The 22,737-nt window shown below is 51.9% G+C and overlaps 7 non-coding genes and 2 pseudogenes across 7 annotated transcripts; all 9 read left to right on the top strand.

Annotated features, from left to right (window-relative positions):
- Positions 1-2,025: 2,025 nt before the first annotated feature.
- On the top strand, positions 2,026-2,219 carry LOC139697251 (U2 spliceosomal RNA). Its single transcript, XR_011702739.1, has one exon. It is a non-coding gene; the product is annotated as a U2 spliceosomal RNA (small nuclear RNA).
- A 1,511-nt stretch (positions 2,220-3,730) lies between these two features.
- Positions 3,731-3,923, top strand: LOC139697243 (U2 spliceosomal RNA). Its single transcript, XR_011702731.1, has one exon. It is a non-coding gene; the product is annotated as a U2 spliceosomal RNA (small nuclear RNA).
- Positions 3,924-5,434: 1,511 nt separating this feature from the next.
- On the top strand, positions 5,435-5,627 carry LOC139697268 (U2 spliceosomal RNA). Its single transcript, XR_011702745.1, has one exon. It is a non-coding gene; the product is annotated as a U2 spliceosomal RNA (small nuclear RNA).
- A 1,511-nt stretch (positions 5,628-7,138) lies between these two features.
- Positions 7,139-7,331, top strand: LOC139697267 (U2 spliceosomal RNA). The gene has a single exon (XR_011702744.1). It is a non-coding gene; the product is annotated as a U2 spliceosomal RNA (small nuclear RNA).
- A 1,511-nt stretch (positions 7,332-8,842) lies between these two features.
- On the top strand, positions 8,843-9,035 carry LOC139697265 (U2 spliceosomal RNA). The gene has a single exon (XR_011702743.1). It is a non-coding gene; the product is annotated as a U2 spliceosomal RNA (small nuclear RNA).
- A 1,511-nt stretch (positions 9,036-10,546) lies between these two features.
- On the top strand, positions 10,547-10,739 carry LOC139697253 (U2 spliceosomal RNA). Its single transcript, XR_011702741.1, has one exon. It is a non-coding gene; the product is annotated as a U2 spliceosomal RNA (small nuclear RNA).
- A 1,511-nt stretch (positions 10,740-12,250) lies between these two features.
- On the top strand, positions 12,251-12,384 carry LOC139697261 (U2 spliceosomal RNA; annotated as a pseudogene).
- A 5,253-nt stretch (positions 12,385-17,637) lies between these two features.
- Positions 17,638-17,831, top strand: LOC139697250 (U2 spliceosomal RNA). Its single transcript, XR_011702738.1, has one exon. It is a non-coding gene; the product is annotated as a U2 spliceosomal RNA (small nuclear RNA).
- A 1,511-nt stretch (positions 17,832-19,342) lies between these two features.
- LOC139697260 (U2 spliceosomal RNA) lies at positions 19,343-19,476 on the top strand (annotated as a pseudogene).
- Positions 19,477-22,737: the final 3,261 nt, after the last annotated feature.

The following is a 22,737-nucleotide window of genomic DNA, read 5'->3' as shown; positions in this document are numbered from 1 at the left end:
GTGCTGGTGGCCCGGGACCAGGAGCACCTGCAGCGCCTGCTGAACATCGCGGGAGAAGAGGCGACCGCTGCAGGTCTACAGTTCAAGCCAAGCAAGTGCGCAACGCTGGACCTCAACTTTGCAGCAAACCAGCCCGTGCAGCCGTCCCAACTCACCATCCAGGGGGCGGCCATTTCCAGCCTGAAGGACGGCGAAGCGTACCGGTACCTCGGGGTCCCGTTCGGGTTCCACGTGGACCAGACCCCCGAGGAGGACCTGGTGCGCTTGGGCGAGGACGTCAAGAAGATCGACGAGTCACTCCTCGCCCCGTGGCAGAAGATCGCCGCGACCAACATCTTCCTTCTGCCCAGGCTGGAATTCATCTTGCGGGCTGGTAATGTTAAAAAGAAAAACTTGACCGACATCGACAAGAGGCTGAAGGCCTGCGCAAAGGGCTGGCTCCATTTGCCCAAAAGGGCATCGCCTGAGATGGTCTTCATTGGCCATCAACACGGCGGCGCAGGTCTTCTCCCTCTTTCCGACTTGACTGACATATTGACCATCGTGCAGGGATATCGACTCCTCCATTCCCGTGACCCCAACGTGAGAGTGCTCGCCTGGGGTCGCCTGAAGGAGGTAGTGCGGAGGAAGCTGAGGAGACCGCCAACCACCGGTGATCTCGCAGAGTACCTTAGTGGTAGTCTGCGGGATGACTTTGGAAGGGAAAGCGGCGACTTCAGTTCCCTCTTCACGCAGGTTCGCTCCGCGTCACGCCGTATCGCCGCGCGCATAGGCTTGAGCTGGAGATGGTCGGACGAGCTAAGGGAGATGCAGATTTCGTTCCGGGACATGAATGACGGGGCTGAAGACCGCCCCCCCTTCATCAGGGTTCCTCCGAAGGCCGTAAGGCAACTGACGGGTGCCCTGAAGATCGCGGTGCGGCGCTACTACCTGAACAAGGTAAGCGCCAAGCCCGATCAAGGGAAAGTCATTCGTGCCTCGGCGAAATCTGAAGCCTCCAATCACTTCCTGGCAGGAGGGAGATACACCAGGTTTTGTGATTGGAGGTTCATCTTTAGGGCTCGGCTCGATCTGCTCCCGCTCAATGCCTGTCGCCGTTGGGAAACCAACGGGGACAAGCGGTGTCGGCGATGTGGCTACGCGGAGGAGACCCTGCCCCACGTCGTTAATCACTGCACGATGCACTCAAGGACGTGGCAGCATAGACATAATGCTGTCCAAGACCGACTACACAGGGCTCTGATTGGACGCCGGGGAAAAGGTGACGATGAAATCAGAGTCAACAAACAAGTACCTGGCACTGACTCGACTCTTAGACCAGACCTGGTTATAACTAACCAGGCCGACAAGACTGTGACATTGATCGACGTAGCAGTACCGTTCGAGAACAACGAGGGAGCTCTGCTGGCAGCCAGGACCGCGAAGGAGGAGAAGTACGCCGCCCTGGCAGAGACCATCCGCCAGCAGGGATACCGGTCATCGGTCGCCGCCATCGTCGTGGGAAGCCTGGGGACGTGGGACTCGCAGAACGACCCCGTCCTGAAGTCCCTGGGCCTACCTCGACGATTCTGCACCACCATGCGGCGACTGATGGTCAGCGACGTCATCCGCTGGACCCGGGACTGCTACGTCGAACACATCACGGGACATAGACAGTATGAAGACGGCTCCGGAGGCTGAAAAGGAAAGGACAAAAGTGAAGTCGTGTAAAATCATTTCCCCCCCTCTTTCCATACTTCTTCATTGTAAAACCTTTCTCTGTCCCCTTTCTCTTTTATTTACTCTATGAGCCATAGTGTATGAATGGCCACGCCGTGGTGTATAAACGGCCCCCCCCAAAAGTGTAAACCCTCCCCGTGAGAGACTTAAACATATAAAACATTTTATAAAAAAAAACACTCGTGCGAGAAGCCTATATTATTATAATATTTCCCCAAAATAAAGGGGCAAAAAGACTTGTTCCCCGGCTCCCTCATTTGGAGGGAGCCGGTCATGTATAAATTATATATTAATTATAAGTTGCTTAAAACTCTGTATGAAAGAATTTTCAAATAAACATTTTAAATCTGTTCTTATCAGCTTAATATCTGATACGTCCCGCATTGCGGGACCAGAATATTAATCTGATTTTTGGACATTGGCGGGGTACCCGGAGTTTACTCCATCCCTGCCGCGGGTTGGCCCGGCATTGCAGTACCGTCGGGATCGGCCCATCATTAAAAAGGTCCACTTAAAAGCTGATGAGAACAGATTGAAGCTTAAATTGATCCGCGAAAATTATTTATTTTCGCACTTGCAAATTTCAGGCGATCCGGCTGGAAAAATATTCGCGAAATTGCATTTTCGCGGAGAGAAGCGATTTTATTCCATGCGAGCGGAGCAAAAGTAATGTAATCCAAATTGAAGCAGCACAACGAAGTATTAAAAGGAATGAATTATTAAAAGGAGAGAAACTTGGGAAGAAAAAAAATCCCATCTGAAGAGAGTCGTCGTCACTTTAAAGTGTAAGTGTAACAATAAATACAATTTTGTGAAAATAATGCAATTATTTTTTCTGCTTTCAATGCAACGTCAACAACAACAACGTCTTGTCTCCTCAGTATTCCATCATTGGAGACGACGACAACTGTTGAAGAGAGGCGCCGGATCACGTTTCAAACTTTGGCGTGTGACGCCCCTTCCTTCCAGCTGTTTACCTCCCCCCCGAAGAGATGGCGCGCGCGCGCTCCCGGCAAGGAGCGTCATTCAAGACGACCCGACGCGAATCGACTCGCGGAAATAGGCGAGTTCCACTCTTTTACCTTAGTTTTTGAACACCAATCTTTCCACAGAATTTATGCGAAGATAATTCTTGTAAAAGGAGTGTGTGTTTGATGAAAAAAAATTGAACGGAAAAGAAACTCAATACATCGGAGGAAACGACCGATCGCGAGCACTCGGGAAAAATTGGAAAAATGTTTGCAAAAAAATTTTCAGAAATTTTTTGCGAATTTCGCGGAAATCGATGCCCATTTCCGCGATTTTTTCGAGAAAATGGAAAATATAAACAATGGAGAAATCTGGTTTTCCATCTTGTGTAATTGAAAGCGCCACTTTTTTACAGCCTTTTCGATTCCTATTCTCCGATTTGAAGAAAACCCTAATTTGTTTATATTTGAAGAAACCCTAATTTATGTATTTATTTATTTATAAGGAAAGCGTATTTTTACTAATGACGATTAATGCAAAGTAAGTGAACAGCACACGATTTTAAATCTCTACCACACAGGAAGTGAAGTGAAGAGGAAGCCCGTTTTTCGAAAAACTGTCGACCACTGAATACTGGCGAAAAGGGCCCTTTATTACCGCCCTGGATGCCCCCCTCCATTTTCGGAATGTTTGAAAATTGCGCCCGACCTTTCCCGGGAAGCGGGGAGAGAGCTTGCAATACGTCTCGTGTGTCGCTCACAGAGATGGCACGACCTAGCGAAGGACTCCGCGTTGCAATTTACTGTCTCGCCTCCGGACTCCGGGGACGCAATTGCTCCGGCCGTCCTGCCCCCCGCGCCCCCCCAAAACTTTTCTTGCTGCAGGAAAACAAGGAAGCCTTCGGAAACACCCCCGCAGGACCCTACGCGAATTCTCCCCGACCAATGCCACCCCGCGGCGCCTACGCCAATCCTGCGCCCTCCGCCCCAAGTGCTCCGGGGTCGTCCCTACACATGTAAATATTGCAGAAAAGGGCTCCCTTATCGCTTCTCGGCCTTATGGCTAAGATCAAAGTGTAGTATCTGTTCTTATCAGCTTAATATCTGATACGTCCCGCATTGCGGGACCAGAATATTAATCTGATTTTTGGACATTGGCGGGGTACCCGGAGTTTACTCCATCCCTGCCGCGGGTTGGCCCGGCATTGCAGTACCGTCGGGATCGGCCCATCATTAAAAAGGTCCACTTAAAAGCTGATGAGAACAGATTGAAGCTTAAATTGATCCGCGAAAATTATTTATTTTCGCACTTGCAAATTTCAGGCGATCCGGCTGGAAAAATATTCGCGAAATTGCATTTTCGCGGAGAGAAGCGATTTTATTCCATGCGAGCGGAGCAAAAGTAATGTAATCCAAATTGAAGCAGCACAACGAAGTATTAAAAGGAATGAATTATTAAAAGGAGAGAAACTTGGGAAGAAAAAAAATCCCATCTGAAGAGAGTCGTCGTCACTTTAAAGTGTAAGTGTAACAATAAATACAATTTTGTGAAAATAATGCAATTATTTTTTCTGCTTTCAATGCAACGTCAACAACAACAACGTCTTGTCTCCTCAGTATTCCATCATTGGAGACGACGACAACTGTTGAAGAGAGGCGCCGGATCACGTTTCAAACTTTGGCGTGTGACGCCCCTTCCTTCCAGCTGTTTACCTCCCCCCCGAAGAGATGGCGCGCGCGCGCTCCCGGCAAGGAGCGTCATTCAAGACGACCCGACGCGAATCGACTCGCGGAAATAGGCGAGTTCCACTCTTTTACCTTAGTTTTTGAACACCAATCTTTCCACAGAATTTATGCGAAGATAATTCTTGTAAAAGGAGTGTGTGTTTGATGAAAAAAAATTGAACGGAAAAGAAACTCAATACATCGGAGGAAACGACCGATCGCGAGCACTCGGGAAAAATTGGAAAAATGTTTGCAAAAAAATTTTCAGAAATTTTTTGCGAATTTCGCGGAAATCGATGCCCATTTCCGCGATTTTTTCGAGAAAATGGAAAATATAAACAATGGAGAAATCTGGTTTTCCATCTTGTGTAATTGAAAGCGCCACTTTTTTACAGCCTTTTCGATTCCTATTCTCCGATTTGAAGAAAACCCTAATTTGTTTATATTTGAAGAAACCCTAATTTATGTATTTATTTATTTATAAGGAAAGCGTATTTTTACTAATGACGATTAATGCAAAGTAAGTGAACAGCACACGATTTTAAATCTCTACCACACAGGAAGTGAAGTGAAGAGGAAGCCCGTTTTTCGAAAAACTGTCGACCACTGAATACTGGCGAAAAGGGCCCTTTATTACCGCCCTGGATGCCCCCCTCCATTTTCGGAATGTTTGAAAATTGCGCCCGACCTTTCCCGGGAAGCGGGGAGAGAGCTTGCAATACGTCTCGTGTGTCGCTCACAGAGATGGCACGACCTAGCGAAGGACTCCGCGTTGCAATTTACTGTCTCGCCTCCGGACTCCGGGGACGCAATTGCTCCGGCCGTCCTGCCCCCCGCGCCCCCCCAAAACTTTTCTTGCTGCAGGAAAACAAGGAAGCCTTCGGAAACACCCCCGCAGGACCCTACGCGAATTCTCCCCGACCAATGCCACCCCGCGGCGCCTACGCCAATCCTGCGCCCTCCGCCCCAAGTGCTCCGGGGTCGTCCCTACACATGTAAATATTGCAGAAAAGGGCTCCCTTATCGCTTCTCGGCCTTATGGCTAAGATCAAAGTGTAGTATCTGTTCTTATCAGCTTAATATCTGATACGTCCCGCATTGCGGGACCAGAATATTAATCTGATTTTTGGACATTGGCGGGGTACCCGGAGTTTACTCCATCCCTGCCGCGGGTTGGCCCGGCATTGCAGTACCGTCGGGATCGGCCCATCATTAAAAAGGTCCACTTAAAAGCTGATGAGAACAGATTGAAGCTTAAATTGATCCGCGAAAATTATTTATTTTCGCACTTGCAAATTTCAGGCGATCCGGCTGGAAAAATATTCGCGAAATTGCATTTTCGCGGAGAGAAGCGATTTTATTCCATGCGAGCGGAGCAAAAGTAATGTAATCCAAATTGAAGCAGCACAACGAAGTATTAAAAGGAATGAATTATTAAAAGGAGAGAAACTTGGGAAGAAAAAAAATCCCATCTGAAGAGAGTCGTCGTCACTTTAAAGTGTAAGTGTAACAATAAATACAATTTTGTGAAAATAATGCAATTATTTTTTCTGCTTTCAATGCAACGTCAACAACAACAACGTCTTGTCTCCTCAGTATTCCATCATTGGAGACGACGACAACTGTTGAAGAGAGGCGCCGGATCACGTTTCAAACTTTGGCGTGTGACGCCCCTTCCTTCCAGCTGTTTACCTCCCCCCCGAAGAGATGGCGCGCGCGCGCTCCCGGCAAGGAGCGTCATTCAAGACGACCCGACGCGAATCGACTCGCGGAAATAGGCGAGTTCCACTCTTTTACCTTAGTTTTTGAACACCAATCTTTCCACAGAATTTATGCGAAGATAATTCTTGTAAAAGGAGTGTGTGTTTGATGAAAAAAAATTGAACGGAAAAGAAACTCAATACATCGGAGGAAACGACCGATCGCGAGCACTCGGGAAAAATTGGAAAAATGTTTGCAAAAAAATTTTCAGAAATTTTTTGCGAATTTCGCGGAAATCGATGCCCATTTCCGCGATTTTTTCGAGAAAATGGAAAATATAAACAATGGAGAAATCTGGTTTTCCATCTTGTGTAATTGAAAGCGCCACTTTTTTACAGCCTTTTCGATTCCTATTCTCCGATTTGAAGAAAACCCTAATTTGTTTATATTTGAAGAAACCCTAATTTATGTATTTATTTATTTATAAGGAAAGCGTATTTTTACTAATGACGATTAATGCAAAGTAAGTGAACAGCACACGATTTTAAATCTCTACCACACAGGAAGTGAAGTGAAGAGGAAGCCCGTTTTTCGAAAAACTGTCGACCACTGAATACTGGCGAAAAGGGCCCTTTATTACCGCCCTGGATGCCCCCCTCCATTTTCGGAATGTTTGAAAATTGCGCCCGACCTTTCCCGGGAAGCGGGGAGAGAGCTTGCAATACGTCTCGTGTGTCGCTCACAGAGATGGCACGACCTAGCGAAGGACTCCGCGTTGCAATTTACTGTCTCGCCTCCGGACTCCGGGGACGCAATTGCTCCGGCCGTCCTGCCCCCCGCGCCCCCCCAAAACTTTTCTTGCTGCAGGAAAACAAGGAAGCCTTCGGAAACACCCCCGCAGGACCCTACGCGAATTCTCCCCGACCAATGCCACCCCGCGGCGCCTACGCCAATCCTGCGCCCTCCGCCCCAAGTGCTCCGGGGTCGTCCCTACACATGTAAATATTGCAGAAAAGGGCTCCCTTATCGCTTCTCGGCCTTATGGCTAAGATCAAAGTGTAGTATCTGTTCTTATCAGCTTAATATCTGATACGTCCCGCATTGCGGGACCAGAATATTAATCTGATTTTTGGACATTGGCGGGGTACCCGGAGTTTACTCCATCCCTGCCGCGGGTTGGCCCGGCATTGCAGTACCGTCGGGATCGGCCCATCATTAAAAAGGTCCACTTAAAAGCTGATGAGAACAGATTGAAGCTTAAATTGATCCGCGAAAATTATTTATTTTCGCACTTGCAAATTTCAGGCGATCCGGCTGGAAAAATATTCGCGAAATTGCATTTTCGCGGAGAGAAGCGATTTTATTCCATGCGAGCGGAGCAAAAGTAATGTAATCCAAATTGAAGCAGCACAACGAAGTATTAAAAGGAATGAATTATTAAAAGGAGAGAAACTTGGGAAGAAAAAAAATCCCATCTGAAGAGAGTCGTCGTCACTTTAAAGTGTAAGTGTAACAATAAATACAATTTTGTGAAAATAATGCAATTATTTTTTCTGCTTTCAATGCAACGTCAACAACAACAACGTCTTGTCTCCTCAGTATTCCATCATTGGAGACGACGACAACTGTTGAAGAGAGGCGCCGGATCACGTTTCAAACTTTGGCGTGTGACGCCCCTTCCTTCCAGCTGTTTACCTCCCCCCCGAAGAGATGGCGCGCGCGCGCTCCCGGCAAGGAGCGTCATTCAAGACGACCCGACGCGAATCGACTCGCGGAAATAGGCGAGTTCCACTCTTTTACCTTAGTTTTTGAACACCAATCTTTCCACAGAATTTATGCGAAGATAATTCTTGTAAAAGGAGTGTGTGTTTGATGAAAAAAAATTGAACGGAAAAGAAACTCAATACATCGGAGGAAACGACCGATCGCGAGCACTCGGGAAAAATTGGAAAAATGTTTGCAAAAAAATTTTCAGAAATTTTTTGCGAATTTCGCGGAAATCGATGCCCATTTCCGCGATTTTTTCGAGAAAATGGAAAATATAAACAATGGAGAAATCTGGTTTTCCATCTTGTGTAATTGAAAGCGCCACTTTTTTACAGCCTTTTCGATTCCTATTCTCCGATTTGAAGAAAACCCTAATTTGTTTATATTTGAAGAAACCCTAATTTATGTATTTATTTATTTATAAGGAAAGCGTATTTTTACTAATGACGATTAATGCAAAGTAAGTGAACAGCACACGATTTTAAATCTCTACCACACAGGAAGTGAAGTGAAGAGGAAGCCCGTTTTTCGAAAAACTGTCGACCACTGAATACTGGCGAAAAGGGCCCTTTATTACCGCCCTGGATGCCCCCCTCCATTTTCGGAATGTTTGAAAATTGCGCCCGACCTTTCCCGGGAAGCGGGGAGAGAGCTTGCAATACGTCTCGTGTGTCGCTCACAGAGATGGCACGACCTAGCGAAGGACTCCGCGTTGCAATTTACTGTCTCGCCTCCGGACTCCGGGGACGCAATTGCTCCGGCCGTCCTGCCCCCCGCGCCCCCCCAAAACTTTTCTTGCTGCAGGAAAACAAGGAAGCCTTCGGAAACACCCCCGCAGGACCCTACGCGAATTCTCCCCGACCAATGCCACCCCGCGGCGCCTACGCCAATCCTGCGCCCTCCGCCCCAAGTGCTCCGGGGTCGTCCCTACACATGTAAATATTGCAGAAAAGGGCTCCCTTATCGCTTCTCGGCCTTATGGCTAAGATCAAAGTGTAGTATCTGTTCTTATCAGCTTAATATCTGATACGTCCCGCATTGCGGGACCAGAATATTAATCTGATTTTTGGACATTGGCGGGGTACCCGGAGTTTACTCCATCCCTGCCGCGGGTTGGCCCGGCATTGCAGTACCGTCGGGATCGGCCCATCATTAAAAAGGTCCACTTAAAAGCTGATGAGAACAGATTGAAGCTTAAATTGATCCGCGAAAATTATTTATTTTCGCACTTGCAAATTTCAGGCGATCCGGCTGGAAAAATATTCGCGAAATTGCATTTTCGCGGAGAGAAGCGATTTTATTCCATGCGAGCGGAGCAAAAGTAATGTAATCCAAATTGAAGCAGCACAACGAAGTATTAAAAGGAATGAATTATTAAAAGGAGAGAAACTTGGGAAGAAAAAAAATCCCATCTGAAGAGAGTCGTCGTCACTTTAAAGTGTAAGTGTAACAATAAATACAATTTTGTGAAAATAATGCAATTATTTTTTCTGCTTTCAATGCAACGTCAACAACAACAACGTCTTGTCTCCTCAGTATTCCATCATTGGAGACGACGACAACTGTTGAAGAGAGGCGCCGGATCACGTTTCAAACTTTGGCGTGTGACGCCCCTTCCTTCCAGCTGTTTACCTCCCCCCCGAAGAGATGGCGCGCGCGCGCTCCCGGCAAGGAGCGTCATTCAAGACGACCCGACGCGAATCGACTCGCGGAAATAGGCGAGTTCCACTCTTTTACCTTAGTTTTTGAACACCAATCTTTCCACAGAATTTATGCGAAGATAATTCTTGTAAAAGGAGTGTGTGTTTGATGAAAAAAAATTGAACGGAAAAGAAACTCAATACATCGGAGGAAACGACCGATCGCGAGCACTCGGGAAAAATTGGAAAAATGTTTGCAAAAAAATTTTCAGAAATTTTTTGCGAATTTCGCGGAAATCGATGCCCATTTCCGCGATTTTTTCGAGAAAATGGAAAATATAAACAATGGAGAAATCTGGTTTTCCATCTTGTGTAATTGAAAGCGCCACTTTTTTACAGCCTTTTCGATTCCTATTCTCCGATTTGAAGAAAACCCTAATTTGTTTATATTTGAAGAAACCCTAATTTATGTATTTATTTATTTATAAGGAAAGCGTATTTTTACTAATGACGATTAATGCAAAGTAAGTGAACAGCACACGATTTTAAATCTCTACCACACAGGAAGTGAAGTGAAGAGGAAGCCCGTTTTTCGAAAAACTGTCGACCACTGAATACTGGCGAAAAGGGCCCTTTATTACCGCCCTGGATGCCCCCCTCCATTTTCGGAATGTTTGAAAATTGCGCCCGACCTTTCCCGGGAAGCGGGGAGAGAGCTTGCAATACGTCTCGTGTGTCGCTCACAGAGATGGCACGACCTAGCGAAGGACTCCGCGTTGCAATTTACTGTCTCGCCTCCGGACTCCGGGGACGCAATTGCTCCGGCCGTCCTGCCCCCCGCGCCCCCCCAAAACTTTTCTTGCTGCAGGAAAACAAGGAAGCCTTCGGAAACACCCCCGCAGGACCCTACGCGAATTCTCCCCGACCAATGCCACCCCGCGGCGCCTACGCCAATCCTGCGCCCTCCGCCCCAAGTGCTCCGGGGTCGTCCCTACACATGTAAATATTGCAGAAAAGGGCTCCCTTATCGCTTCTCGGCCTTATGGCTAAGATCAAAGTGTAGTATCTGTTCTTATCAGCTTAATATCTGATACGTCCCGCATTGCGGGACCAGAATATTAATCTGATTTTTGGACATTGGCGGGGTACCCGGAGTTTACTCCATCCCTGCCGCGGGTTGGCCCGGCATTGCAGTACCGTCGGGATCGGCCCATCATTAAAAAGGTCCACTTAAAAGCTGATGAGAACAGATTGAAGCTTAAATTGATCCGCGAAAATTATTTATTTTCGCACTTGCAAATTTCAGGCGATCCGGCTGGAAAAATATTCGCGAAATTGCATTTTCGCGGAGAGAAGCGATTTTATTCCATGCGAGCGGAGCAAAAGTAATGTAATCCAAATTGAAGCAGCACAACGAAGTATTAAAAGGAATGAATTATTAAAAGGAGAGAAACTTGGGAAGAAAAAAAATCCCATCTGAAGAGAGTCGTCGTCACTTTAAAGTGTAAGTGTAACAATAAATACAATTTTGTGAAAATAATGCAATTATTTTTTCTGCTTTCAATGCAACGTCAACAACAACAACGTCTTGTCTCCTCAGTATTCCATCATTGGAGACGACGACAACTGTTGAAGAGAGGCGCCGGATCACGTTTCAAACTTTGGCGTGTGACGCCCCTTCCTTCCAGCTGTTTACCTCCCCCCCGAAGAGATGGCGCGCGCGCGCTCCCGGCAAGGAGCGTCATTCAAGACGACCCGACGCGAATCGACTCGCGGAAATAGGCGAGTTCCACTCTTTTACCTTAGTTTTTGAACACCAATCTTTCCACAGAATTTATGCGAAGATAATTCTTGTAAAAGGAGTGTGTGTTTGATGAAAAAAAATTGAACGGAAAAGAAACTCAATACATCGGAGGAAACGACCGATCGCGAGCACTCGGGAAAAATTGGAAAAATGTTTGCAAAAAAATTTTCAGAAATTTTTTGCGAATTTCGCGGAAATCGATGCCCATTTCCGCGATTTTTTCGAGAAAATGGAAAATATAAACAATGGAGAAATCTGGTTTTCCATCTTGTGTAATTGAAAGCGCCACTTTTTTACAGCCTTTTCGATTCCTATTCTCCGATTTGAAGAAAACCCTAATTTGTTTATATTTGAAGAAACCCTAATTTATGTATTTATTTATTTATAAGGAAAGCGTATTTTTACTAATGACGATTAATGCAAAGTAAGTGAACAGCACACGATTTTAAATCTCTACCACACAGGAAGTGAAGTGAAGAGGAAGCCCGTTTTTCGAAAAACTGTCGACCACTGAATACTGGCGAAAAGGGCCCTTTATTACCGCCCTGGATGCCCCCCTCCATTTTCGGAATGTTTGAAAATTGCGCCCGACCTTTCCCGGGAAGCGGGGAGAGAGCTTGCAATACGTCTCGTGTGTCGCTCACAGAGATGGCACGACCTAGCGAAGGACTCCGCGTTGCAATTTACTGTCTCGCCTCCGGACTCCGGGGACGCAATTGCTCCGGCCGTCCTGCCCCCCGCGCCCCCCCAAAACTTTTCTTGCTGCAGGAAAACAAGGAAGCCTTCGGAAACACCCCCGCAGGACCCTACGCGAATTCTCCCCGACCAATGCCACCCCGCGGCGCCTACGCCAATCCTGCGCCCTCCGCCCCAAGTGCTCCGGGGTCGTCCCTACACATGTAAATATTGCAGAAAAGGGCTCCCTTATCGCTTCTCGGCCTTATGGCTAAGATCAAAGTGTAGTATCTGTTCTTATCAGCTTAATCCCCTTAACTTTCTTCTTTTTCGCCCGCCAAATTCAAATTTTTAAATGAACAGATCTACCGCTTTTGGACCTTTCTAGCCTCTCTGAGGAATCCCGGACGGGCCCCGACCAACGGTAAGCCCCCCGGGACACTCCCAGAGGGAAGGGGCAACAGGACACTAGGCGCCTGCTCTGCCCAGTAGCCCCTCTTTCGACCCCCGATGGCCCCACGGTCCATTGCCTCTTCAAGGCGGACCGTGGGACCCACCGCCCCCTCAGGGCTCCCCGGTCGCTCACGGACCGTTCCCCACGCCCACTTGGGGTGATAACCTCCCCGGGCTCGACGCCGGGCCCCTAAGGCCCGGCGCAGGCCCCCGCCCCCGGTGCACCGCCGGGTCCCTTCAGGACCGGTAGGCTGAGCACCGGACGTTCCCCGGCCCCCGGTGCACTGCCAGGTCCCCTCCGGACCGGTAGCTTGAGCACCGAGGCCCCCGGACCCCCTCAGGGCCCCCGGGAACACCCTCCGTCGATCCCGTACGGATCGGCGCAGAGCGGGTGATTTGAACGGCGCGCGGTTTCCTTTTCGGCCGCGACGCCGGTCAAGCGACCGTTCGGCGCGCTTCACGCCCGATCGGTTCGATTGACCCCCTCCCCCCGTCCGGTATTTGTGGAAGACTTCATCTTCCACAAAACCGTCATTTCAAAACCCCGGTAAATTCAAATTTCCTCCCGATCCCACCCATACGGGCCGAGAAGCGGGTTGAGCGCCCTCAGCGCCATCCCTCGGCGGACGCCTGGACTTCATCCAGGTGGACGCCACGCGCTTAATTTAAATTTGTATTTTTGAAAATTTTCGTTCCGCAGTCCCTCAGACCGCGGAAAAGCCCTCCGTCGCCCCCCTTGGCCTTCAGCATTTATATCTTTTGAATTTTTTTGTGTCCTTAAAAGGACAATTTTCAAAACAACGTTCCACGGTCCTTCAGGCCGTGGAATATCGTCCGCCAGGCCCCGTTTGTGCCATGACTTAACGCCCTCCCATGCCCCCACGTCCTCCCCGTAAAAACGGGGGGGCGGGGGCCGTTAGAAAAGCACCATCGCGTGCTAGTTCCTCCGCCCCCCCCTCCTCCTCTCGCACTCCGCGGAGGAGGAAAGTCGAGGCGTCAGAGCCCGACTCCTCCCCTCCCCATACACCACCGGACGGCGCGTCCGAAAGCGCTTCGGCGCGTAGGACGCGTCGCCCGCGGAAAATCATACACTATGGCTCCCCCGTTTCTTCTTCTTCTTCTTCTCCATCCGGCGTCCGAAAGCCTTCCCTTGAGACCTTCTCCCCGCTCTCGGACGTCACCTATTCTCCCCCCAAGTCCCGTTCTTCTTCCCCTCTCTCCCTCGACGACTTCACGACGCCTCCGGATTCTTCTTCGTCCAGACGTCCGGCGCTGGATTCTCCCCCCCCGATTCCCCCGACTGCCCCCGCCCCCCAAACGACTGACAGGGTCCCGGCGCTTCTCCTGACCGGCACCGCGGTGTCGGCCAGGAGAATCGACAATCAACTTGTGGTTTACTTTCCCGTGGCGGATACGTTAACCTGCACCGAGGTGGGATGCAGCATGTCCTTCCGCGCTACGGAGTGGACGGCGATGCGGAGAAGTCTCGTCCGACACCTGATGGAGCAGCACGGCCACCGACTCACGTCGGTGAACGCCTGCTCCGTCTGCGGTGGGACTATCGGCCGCAAGCCGTCCACTCATCCCTGCCTCAAAGGGGGGATACGTAAGGCGGCGGACGGGCGTGTTGCACTCTCGCATCGGTGCGGGACATGCGACTTCGCATGCGCTACCCGTCGCGGGTTGGCGAACCACATGGTGACCCACAAGAGACCTCCCCCCTTGATTGCCCCCCTTCAGGAGGCAATCGAGGAGACAGTTAGATGCACGACGCCGCCCAACGTGACCGAGGCGCAACCCTCCGATCCAGACGCAGCAGCTGACGCTCCGGCCGAAGACCTGGCGCCGGGGCAGCCTCCCGAAGTCGGTGACCTCAACGACACCGGGTCACCGCCGCCTGTGGACGCAGCAACATCGCCGCCGCCAGCTCCAGACGCAGCAGAAGGAGCACCACGACAGGTCGAGCCACCGATACAGCAGAAGGAGAAGCTGTGGCTCGACCGACTGGCCAGCACCACCGGCCAGTCATGGGAGGAGTTCGAGGTCGTGGTGCAGGATCTGGTGGCCACCACCCAGGCGGAGAGGAAGAGGGAGGCGAAACCTGCGGACGGAGGGGAAGCTCCTCGGCCACGAAACGTCGTGCACAGACAACCACCAAGACGCAGACAAGTAGCTGACTACGACGCGAAAAAGGCGTCGGACATACAGAAACTCTTCAGGAGTCATCCCAGGAGGGCAGTGGAGAGCATCCTGTCTGATAAGTCACCCTATTGCGACATTCCCGCGGAGGAAGTGGAAAAGCATTTCCGCCAAGTCTACGGGAATGTCGGAGTGGGGGGCTTGGAGGACGAGGGTGACGACTCGGTCTACCGTCGCACGACGGAGACCGAGAAGAAACTGCTCCTCGAAAGGATCACTCCTGAAGAAGTGACGAGACGCATGTCTAGAACCAAAAACACCGCCCCGGGCCCCGATGGCCTCACCTACGGCGACCTGAGGGCGGTCGATAGACATGGACGAATTCTCTCTTTTATCTTCAACAGATGCCTGAAGGAGGCCAGGACACCGGCCGCGTGGAAAACCTCTCGGACTGTCCTCCTGCACAAAGGGGGGGACCGCCAGGACATCGGCAACTGGAGGCCCATAGCGCTTGGCAACACCATCGCCAAGCTGTACGCCGGGGTGCTTGCTGACCGCATACTATCTTGGGCGGTCAGCGGGAAGAAGATGCACCCGGCTCAAAAGGGCTTCCGGGAGTTCGAGGGGTGCCACGAGCACAACTTCACCCTTCAGGCAGCTGTTGACGAAATGAGACGCAGACGTTCCCGAATCGCACTGGCTTGGCTTGATCTACGGAACGCGTTCGGGTCCATCCCGCACCAACACCTCCAGAACACCTTGAGGAGGATGGACTTGCCTGAGGAGATGAGGAGGACCGTGGAGGAGTTGCAGAAGGGCTCCACGGTCGTGAAGACGGCCAGCGGCGACACCGGCGTCATCGACATCTGCGCCGGTGTCAAGCAGGGGTGCCCGTTATCACCGACCATTTTCAACTTGGGAATGGAGCCGGTGATACGGGCGGTCGCTGGTGAGGCAGGCAAGTCCGGAGTCGTCGTCCAGGGGCAGAACATCGCCATCCTGGCCTACGCGGACGACTTGGTGCTGGTGGCCCGGGACCAGGAGCACCTGCAGCGCCTGCTGAACATCGCGGGAGAAGAGGCGACCGCTGCAGGTCTACAGTTCAAGCCAAGCAAGTGCGCAACGCTGGACCTCAACTTTTCAACCAACCAGCCCGTGCAGCCGTCCCAACTCACCATCCAGGGGGCGGCCATTTCCAGCCTGAAGGACGGCGAAGCGTACCGGTACCTCGGGGTCCCGTTCGGGTTCCATGTGGACCAGACCCCCGAGGAGGACCTGGTGCGCTTGGGCGAGGACGTCAAGAAGATCGACGAGTCACTCCTCGCCCCGTGGCAGAAGATCGCCGCGACCAACATCTTCCTTCTGCCCAGGCTGGAATTCATCTTGCGGGCTGGTAACGTTAAAAAGAAGAACTTGACTGACATCGACAAGAGGCTGAAGGCCTGCGCAAAGGGCTGGCTCCATTTGCCCAAAAGGGCATCGCCTGAGATGGTCTTCATTGGCCATCAACACGGCGGCGCAGGTCTTCTCCCTCTTTCCGACTTGACTGACATATTGACCATCGTGCAGGGATATCGACTCCTCCATTCCCGTGACCCCAACGTGAGAGTGCTCGCCTGGGGTCGCCTGAAGGAGGTAGTGCGGAGGAAGCTGGGGAGACCGCCAACCACCGGTGATCTCGCGGAGTACCTTAGCGGTAGTCTGCGGGATGACTTTGGAAGGGAAAGCGGCGACTTCAGTTCCCTCTTCACGCAGGTTCGCTCCGCGTCACGCCGTATCGCCGCGCGCATAGGCTTGAGCTGGAGATGGTCGGACGAGCTAAGGGAGATGCAGATTTCGTTCCGGGACATGAATGACGGGGCTGAAGACCGCCCCCCCTTCATCAGGGTTCCTCCGAAGGCCGTAAGGCAACTGACGGGTGCCCTGAAGATCGCGGTGCGGCGCTACTACCTGAACAAGGTAAGCGCCAAGCCCGATCAAGGGAAAGTCATTCGTGCCTCGGCGAAATCTGAAGCCTCCAATCACTTCCTGGCAGGAGGGAGATACACCAGGTTTTGTGATTGGAGGTTCATCTTTAGGGCTCGGCTCGATCTGCTCCCGCTCAATGCCTGTCGCCGTTGGGAAACCAACGGGGACAAGCGGTGTCGGCGATGTGGCTACGCGGAGGAGACCCTGCCCCACGTCGTTAATCACTGCACGATGCACTCAAGGACGTGGCAGCATAGACATAATGCTGTCCAAGACCGACTACACAGGGCTCTGATTGGACGCCGGGGAAAAGGTGACGATGAAATCAGAGTCAACAAACAAGTACCTGGCACTGACTCGACTCTTAGACCAGACCTGGTTATAACTAACCAGGCCGACAAGACTGTGACATTGATCGACGTAGCAGTGCCGTTCGAGAACAACGAGGGAGCTCTGCTGGCAGCCAGGACCGCGAAGGAGGAGAAGTACGCCGCCCTGGCAGAGACCATCCGCCAGCAGGGATACCGGTCATCGGTCGCCGCCATCGTCGTGGGAAGCCTGGGGACGTGGGACTCGCAGAACGACCCCGTCCTGAAGTCCCTGGGCCTACCTCGACGATTCTGCACCACCATGCGGCGACTGATGGTCAGCGACGTCATCCGCTGGACCCGGGACTGCTACGTCGAACACATCACGGGACATAGACAGTATGAAGACGGCTCCGGAGGCTGAAAAGGAAAGGACAAAAGTGAAGTCGTGTAAAATCATTTCCCCCCCTCTTTCCATACTTCTTCATTGTAAAACCTTTCTCTGTCCCCTTTCTCTTTTATTTACTCTATGAGCCATAGTGTATGAATGGCCACGCCGTGGTGTATAAACGGCCCCCCCCAAAAGTGTAAACCCTCCCCGTGAGAGACTTAAACATATAAAACATTTTATAAAAAAAAAACACTCGTGCGAGAAGCCTATATTATTATAATATTTCCCCAAAACAAAGGGGCAAAAAGACTTGTTCCCCGGCTCCCTCATTTGGAGGGAGCCGGTCATGTATAAATTATATATTAATTATAAGTTGCTTAAAACTCTGTATGAAAGAATTTTCAAATAAACATTTTAAATCTGTTCTTATCAGCTTAATATCTGATACGTCCCGCATTGCGGGACCAGAATATTAATCTGATTTTTGGACATTGGCGGGGTACCCGGAGTTTACTCCATCCCTGCCGCGGGTTGGCCCGGCATTGCAGTACCGTCGGGATCGGCCCATCATTAAAAAGGTCCACTTAAAAGCTGATGAGAACAGATTGAAGCTTAAATTGATCCGCGAAAATTATTTATTTTCGCACTTGCAAATTTCAGGCGATCCGGCTGGAAAAATATTCGCGAAATTGCATTTTCGCGGAGAGAAGCGATTTTATTCCATGCGAGCGGAGCAAAAGTAATGTAATCCAAATTGAAGCAGCACAACGAAGTATTAAAAGGAATGAATTATTAAAAGGAGAGAAACTTGGGAAGAAAAAAAATCCCATCTGAAGAGAGTCGTCGTCACTTTAAAGTGTAAGTGTAACAATAAATACAATTTTGTGAAAATAATGCAATTATTTTTTCTGCTTTCAATGCAACGTCAACAACAACAACGTCTTGTCTCCTCAGTATTCCATCATTGGAGACGACGACAACTGTTGAAGAGAGGCGCCGGATCACGTTTCAAACTTTGGCGTGTGACGCCCCTTCCTTCCAGCTGTTTACCTCCCCCCCGAAGAGATGGCGCGCGCGCGCTCCCGGCAAGGAGCGTCATTCAAGACGACCCGACGCGAATCGACTCGCGGAAATAGGCGAGTTCCACTCTTTTACCTTAGTTTTTGAACACCAATCTTTCCACAGAATTTATGCGAAGATAATTCTTGTAAAAGGAGTGTGTGTTTGATGAAAAAAAATTGAACGGAAAAGAAACTCAATACATCGGAGGAAACGACCGATCGCGAGCACTCGGGAAAAATTGGAAAAATGTTTGCAAAAAAATTTTCAGAAATTTTTTGCGAATTTCGCGGAAATCGATGCCCATTTCCGCGATTTTTTCGAGAAAATGGAAAATATAAACAATGGAGAAATCTGGTTTTCCATCTTGTGTAATTGAAAGCGCCACTTTTTTACAGCCTTTTCGATTCCTATTCTCCGATTTGAAGAAAACCCTAATTTGTTTATATTTGAAGAAACCCTAATTTATGTATTTATTTATTTATAAGGAAAGCGTATTTTTACTAATGACGATTAATGCAAAGTAAGTGAACAGCACACGATTTTAAATCTCTACCACACAGGAAGTGAAGTGAAGAGGAAGCCCGTTTTTCGAAAAACTGTCGACCACTGAATACTGGCGAAAAGGGCCCTTTATTACCGCCCTGGATGCCCCCCTCCATTTTCGGAATGTTTGAAAATTGCGCCCGACCTTTCCCGGGAAGCGGGGAGAGAGCTTGCAATACGTCTCGTGTGTCGCTCACAGAGATGGCACGACCTAGCGAAGGACTCCGCGTTGCAATTTACTGTCTCGCCTCCGGACTCCGGGGACGCAATTGCTCCGGCCGTCCTGCCCCCCGCGCCCCCCCAAAACTTTTCTTGCTGCAGGAAAACAAGGAAGCCTTCGGAAACACCCCCGCAGGACCCTACGCGAATTCTCCCCGACCAATGCCACCCCGCGGCGCCTACGCCAATCCTGCGCCCTCCGCCCCAAGTGCTCCGGGGTCGTCCCTACACATGTAAATATTGCAGAAAAGGGCTCCCTTATCGCTTCTCGGCCTTATGGCTAAGATCAAAGTGTAGTATCTGTTCTTATCAGCTTAATCCCCTTAACTTTCTTCTTTTTCGCCCGCCAAATTCAAATTTTTAAATGAACAGATCTACCGCTTTTGGACCTTTCTAGCCTCTCTGAGGAATCCCGGACGGGCCCCGACCAACGGTAAGCCCCCCGGGACACTCCCAGAGGGAAGGGGCAACAGGACACTAGGCGCCTGCTCTGCCCAGTAGCCCCTCTTTCGACCCCCGATGGCCCCACGGTCCATTGCCTCTTCAAGGCGGACCGTGGGACCCACCGCCCCCTCAGGGCTCCCCGGTCGCTCACGGACCGTTCCCCACGCCCACTTGGGGTGATAACCTCCCCGGGCTCGACGCCGGGCCCCTAAGGCCCGGCGCAGGCCCCCGCCCCCGGTGCACCGCCGGGTCCCTTCAGGACCGGTAGGCTGAGCACCGGACGTTCCCCGGCCCCCGGTGCACTGCCAGGTCCCCTCCGGACCGGTAGCTTGAGCACCGAGGCCCCCGGACCCCCTCAGGGCCCCCGGGAGCACCCTCCGTCGATCCCGTACGGATCGGCGCAGAGCGGGTGATTTGAACGGCGCGCGGTTTCCTTTTCGGCCGCGACGCCGGTCAAGCGACCGTTCGGCGCGCTTCACGCCCGATCGGTTCGATTGACCCCCTCCCCCCCGTCCGGTATTTGTGGAAGACTTCATCTTCCACAAAACCGTCATTTCAAAACCCCGGTAAATTCAAATTTCCTCCCGATCCCACCCATACGGGCCGAGAAGCGGGTTGAGCGCCTTCAGCGCCATCCCTCGGCGGCCGCCTGGACTTCATTCAGGTGGACGCCACGCGCTTAATTTAAATTTGTATTTTTGAAAATTTTCGTTCCGCAGTCCCTCAGACCGCGGAAAAGCCCTCCGTCGCCCCCCTTGGCCTTCAGCATTTATATCTTTTGAATTTTTTTGTGTCCTTAAAAGGACAATTTTCAAAACAACGTACCACGGTCCTTCAGGCCGTGGAATATCGTCCGCCAGGCCCCGTTTGTGCCATGACTTAACGCCCTCCCATGCCCCCACGTCCTCCCCGTAAAAACGGGGGGGCGGGGGCCGTTAGAAAAGCACCATCGCGTGCTAGTTCCTCCGCCCCCCCCTCCTCCTCTCGCACTCCGCGGAGGAGGAAAGTCGAGGCGTCAGAGCCCGACTCCTCCCCTCCCCATACACCACCGGACGGCGCGTCCGAAAGCGCTTCGGCGCGTAGGACGCGTCGCCCGCGGAAAATCATACACTATGGCTCCCCCGTTTCTTCTTCTTCTTCTTCTCCATCCGGCGTCCGAAAGCCTTCCCTTGAGACCTTCTCCCCGCTCTCGGACGTCACCTATTCTCCCCCCAAGTCCCGTTCTTCTTCCCCTCTCTCCCTCGACGACTTCACGACGCCTCCGGATTCTTCTTCGTCCAGACGTCCGGCGCTGGATTCTCCCCCCCCGATTCCCCCGACTGCCCCCGCCCCCCAAACGACTGACAGGGTCCCGGCGCTTCTCCTGACCGGCACCGCGGTGTCGGCCAGGAGAATCGACAATCAACTTGTGGTTTACTTTCCCGTGGCGGACACGTTAACCTGCACCGAGGTGGGATGCAGCATGTCCTTCCGCGCTACGGAGTGGACGGCGATGCGGAGAAGTCTCGTCCGGCACCTGATGGAGCAGCACGGCCACCGACTCACGTCGGTGAACGCCTGCTCCATCTGCGGTGGGACTATCGGCCGCAAGCCGTCCACTCATCCCTGCCTCAAAGGGGGGATACGTAAGGCTGCGGACGGACGTGTTGCACTCTCGCATCGGTGCGGGGCATGCGATTTCGCATGCGCTACCCGTCGCGGGCTTGCGAACCACATGGTGACCCACAAGAGACCTCCCCCCTTGATTGCCCCCCTTCAGGAGGCAATCGAGGAGACAGTTAGATGCACGACGCCGCCCAACGTGACCGAGGCGCAACCCTCCGATCCAGACGCAGCAGCAGACGCTCCGGCCGAAGACCTGGCGCCGGGGCAGCCTCCTGAAGTCGGTGACCTTAACGACACCGGGTCACCGCCGCCTGTGGACGCAGCAACATCGCCGCCGCCAGCTCCAGACGCAGCAGAAGGAGCACCACGACAGGTCGAGCCACCGATACAGCAGAAGGAGAAGCTGTGGCTCGACCGACTGGCCAGCACATCCGGCCAGTCATGGGAGGAGTTCGAGGTCGTGGTGCAGGATCTGGTGGCCACCACCCAGGCGGAGAGGAAGAGGGAGGCGAAACCTGCGGACGGAGGGGAAGCTCCTCGGCCACGAAACGTCGTGCACAGACAACCACCAAGACGCAGACAAGTAGCTGACTACGACGCGAAAAAGGCGTCGGACATACAGAAACTCTTCAGGAGTCATCCCAGGAGGGCAGTGGAGAGCATCCTGTCCGATAAGTCACCCTATTGCGACATTCCCGCGGAGGAGGTGGAAAAGCATTTCCGCCAAGTCTACGGGAATGTCGGGATGGGGGGCTTGGAGGACGAGGGTGACGACTCGGTCTACCGTCGCACGACGGAGACCGAGAAGAAACTGCTCCTCGAAAGGATCACTCCTGAGGAAGTGACGAGACGCATGTCTAGAACCAAGAACACCGCCCCGGGCCCCGATGGCCTCACCTACGGCGACCTGAGGGCGGTCGATAGACATGGACGAATTCTCTCTTTTATCTTCAACAGATGCCTGAAGGAGGCCAGGACACCGGCCGCGTGGAAGACCTCTCGGACTGTCCTCCTGCACAAAGGGGGGGACCGCCAGGACATCGGCAACTGGAGGCCCATAGCGCTTGGCAACACCATCGCCAAGCTGTACGCCGGGGTGCTTGCTGACCGCATACTATCTTGGGCGGTCAGCGGGAAGAAGATGCACCCGGCTCAAAAGGGCTTCCGGGAGTTCGAGGGGTGCCACGAGCACAATTTCACCCTTCAGGCAGCTGTTGACGAAATGAGACGCAGACGTTCCCGAATCGCACTGGCTTGGCTTGACCTACGGAACGCGTTCGGGTCCATCCCGCACCAACACCTCCAGAACACCCTGAGGAGGATGGACTTGCCTGAGGAGATGAGGAGGACCGTGGAGGAGTTGCAGAAGGGCTCCACGGTCGTGAAGACGACCAGCGGCGACACCGGCGTCATCGACATCTGCGCCGGTGTCAAGCAGGGGTGCCCGTTATCACCGACCATTTTCAACTTGGGAATGGAGCCGGTGATACGGGCGGTCGCTGGTGAGGCAGGCAAGTCCGGAGTCGTCGTCCAGGGGCAAAACATCGCCATCCTGGCCTACGCGGACGACTTGGTGCTGGTGGCCCGGGACCAGGAGCACCTGCAG

This window comes from Hetaerina americana, unplaced genomic scaffold (assembly GCF_022747635.1).
Source record: "Hetaerina americana unplaced genomic scaffold, ioHetAmer1.1.p SCAF_703, whole genome shotgun sequence".
NCBI classification, from domain to species: domain Eukaryota; kingdom Metazoa; phylum Arthropoda; class Insecta; order Odonata; family Calopterygidae; genus Hetaerina; species Hetaerina americana.
This window is presented reverse-complemented; position numbering and strand designations above follow the sequence as displayed.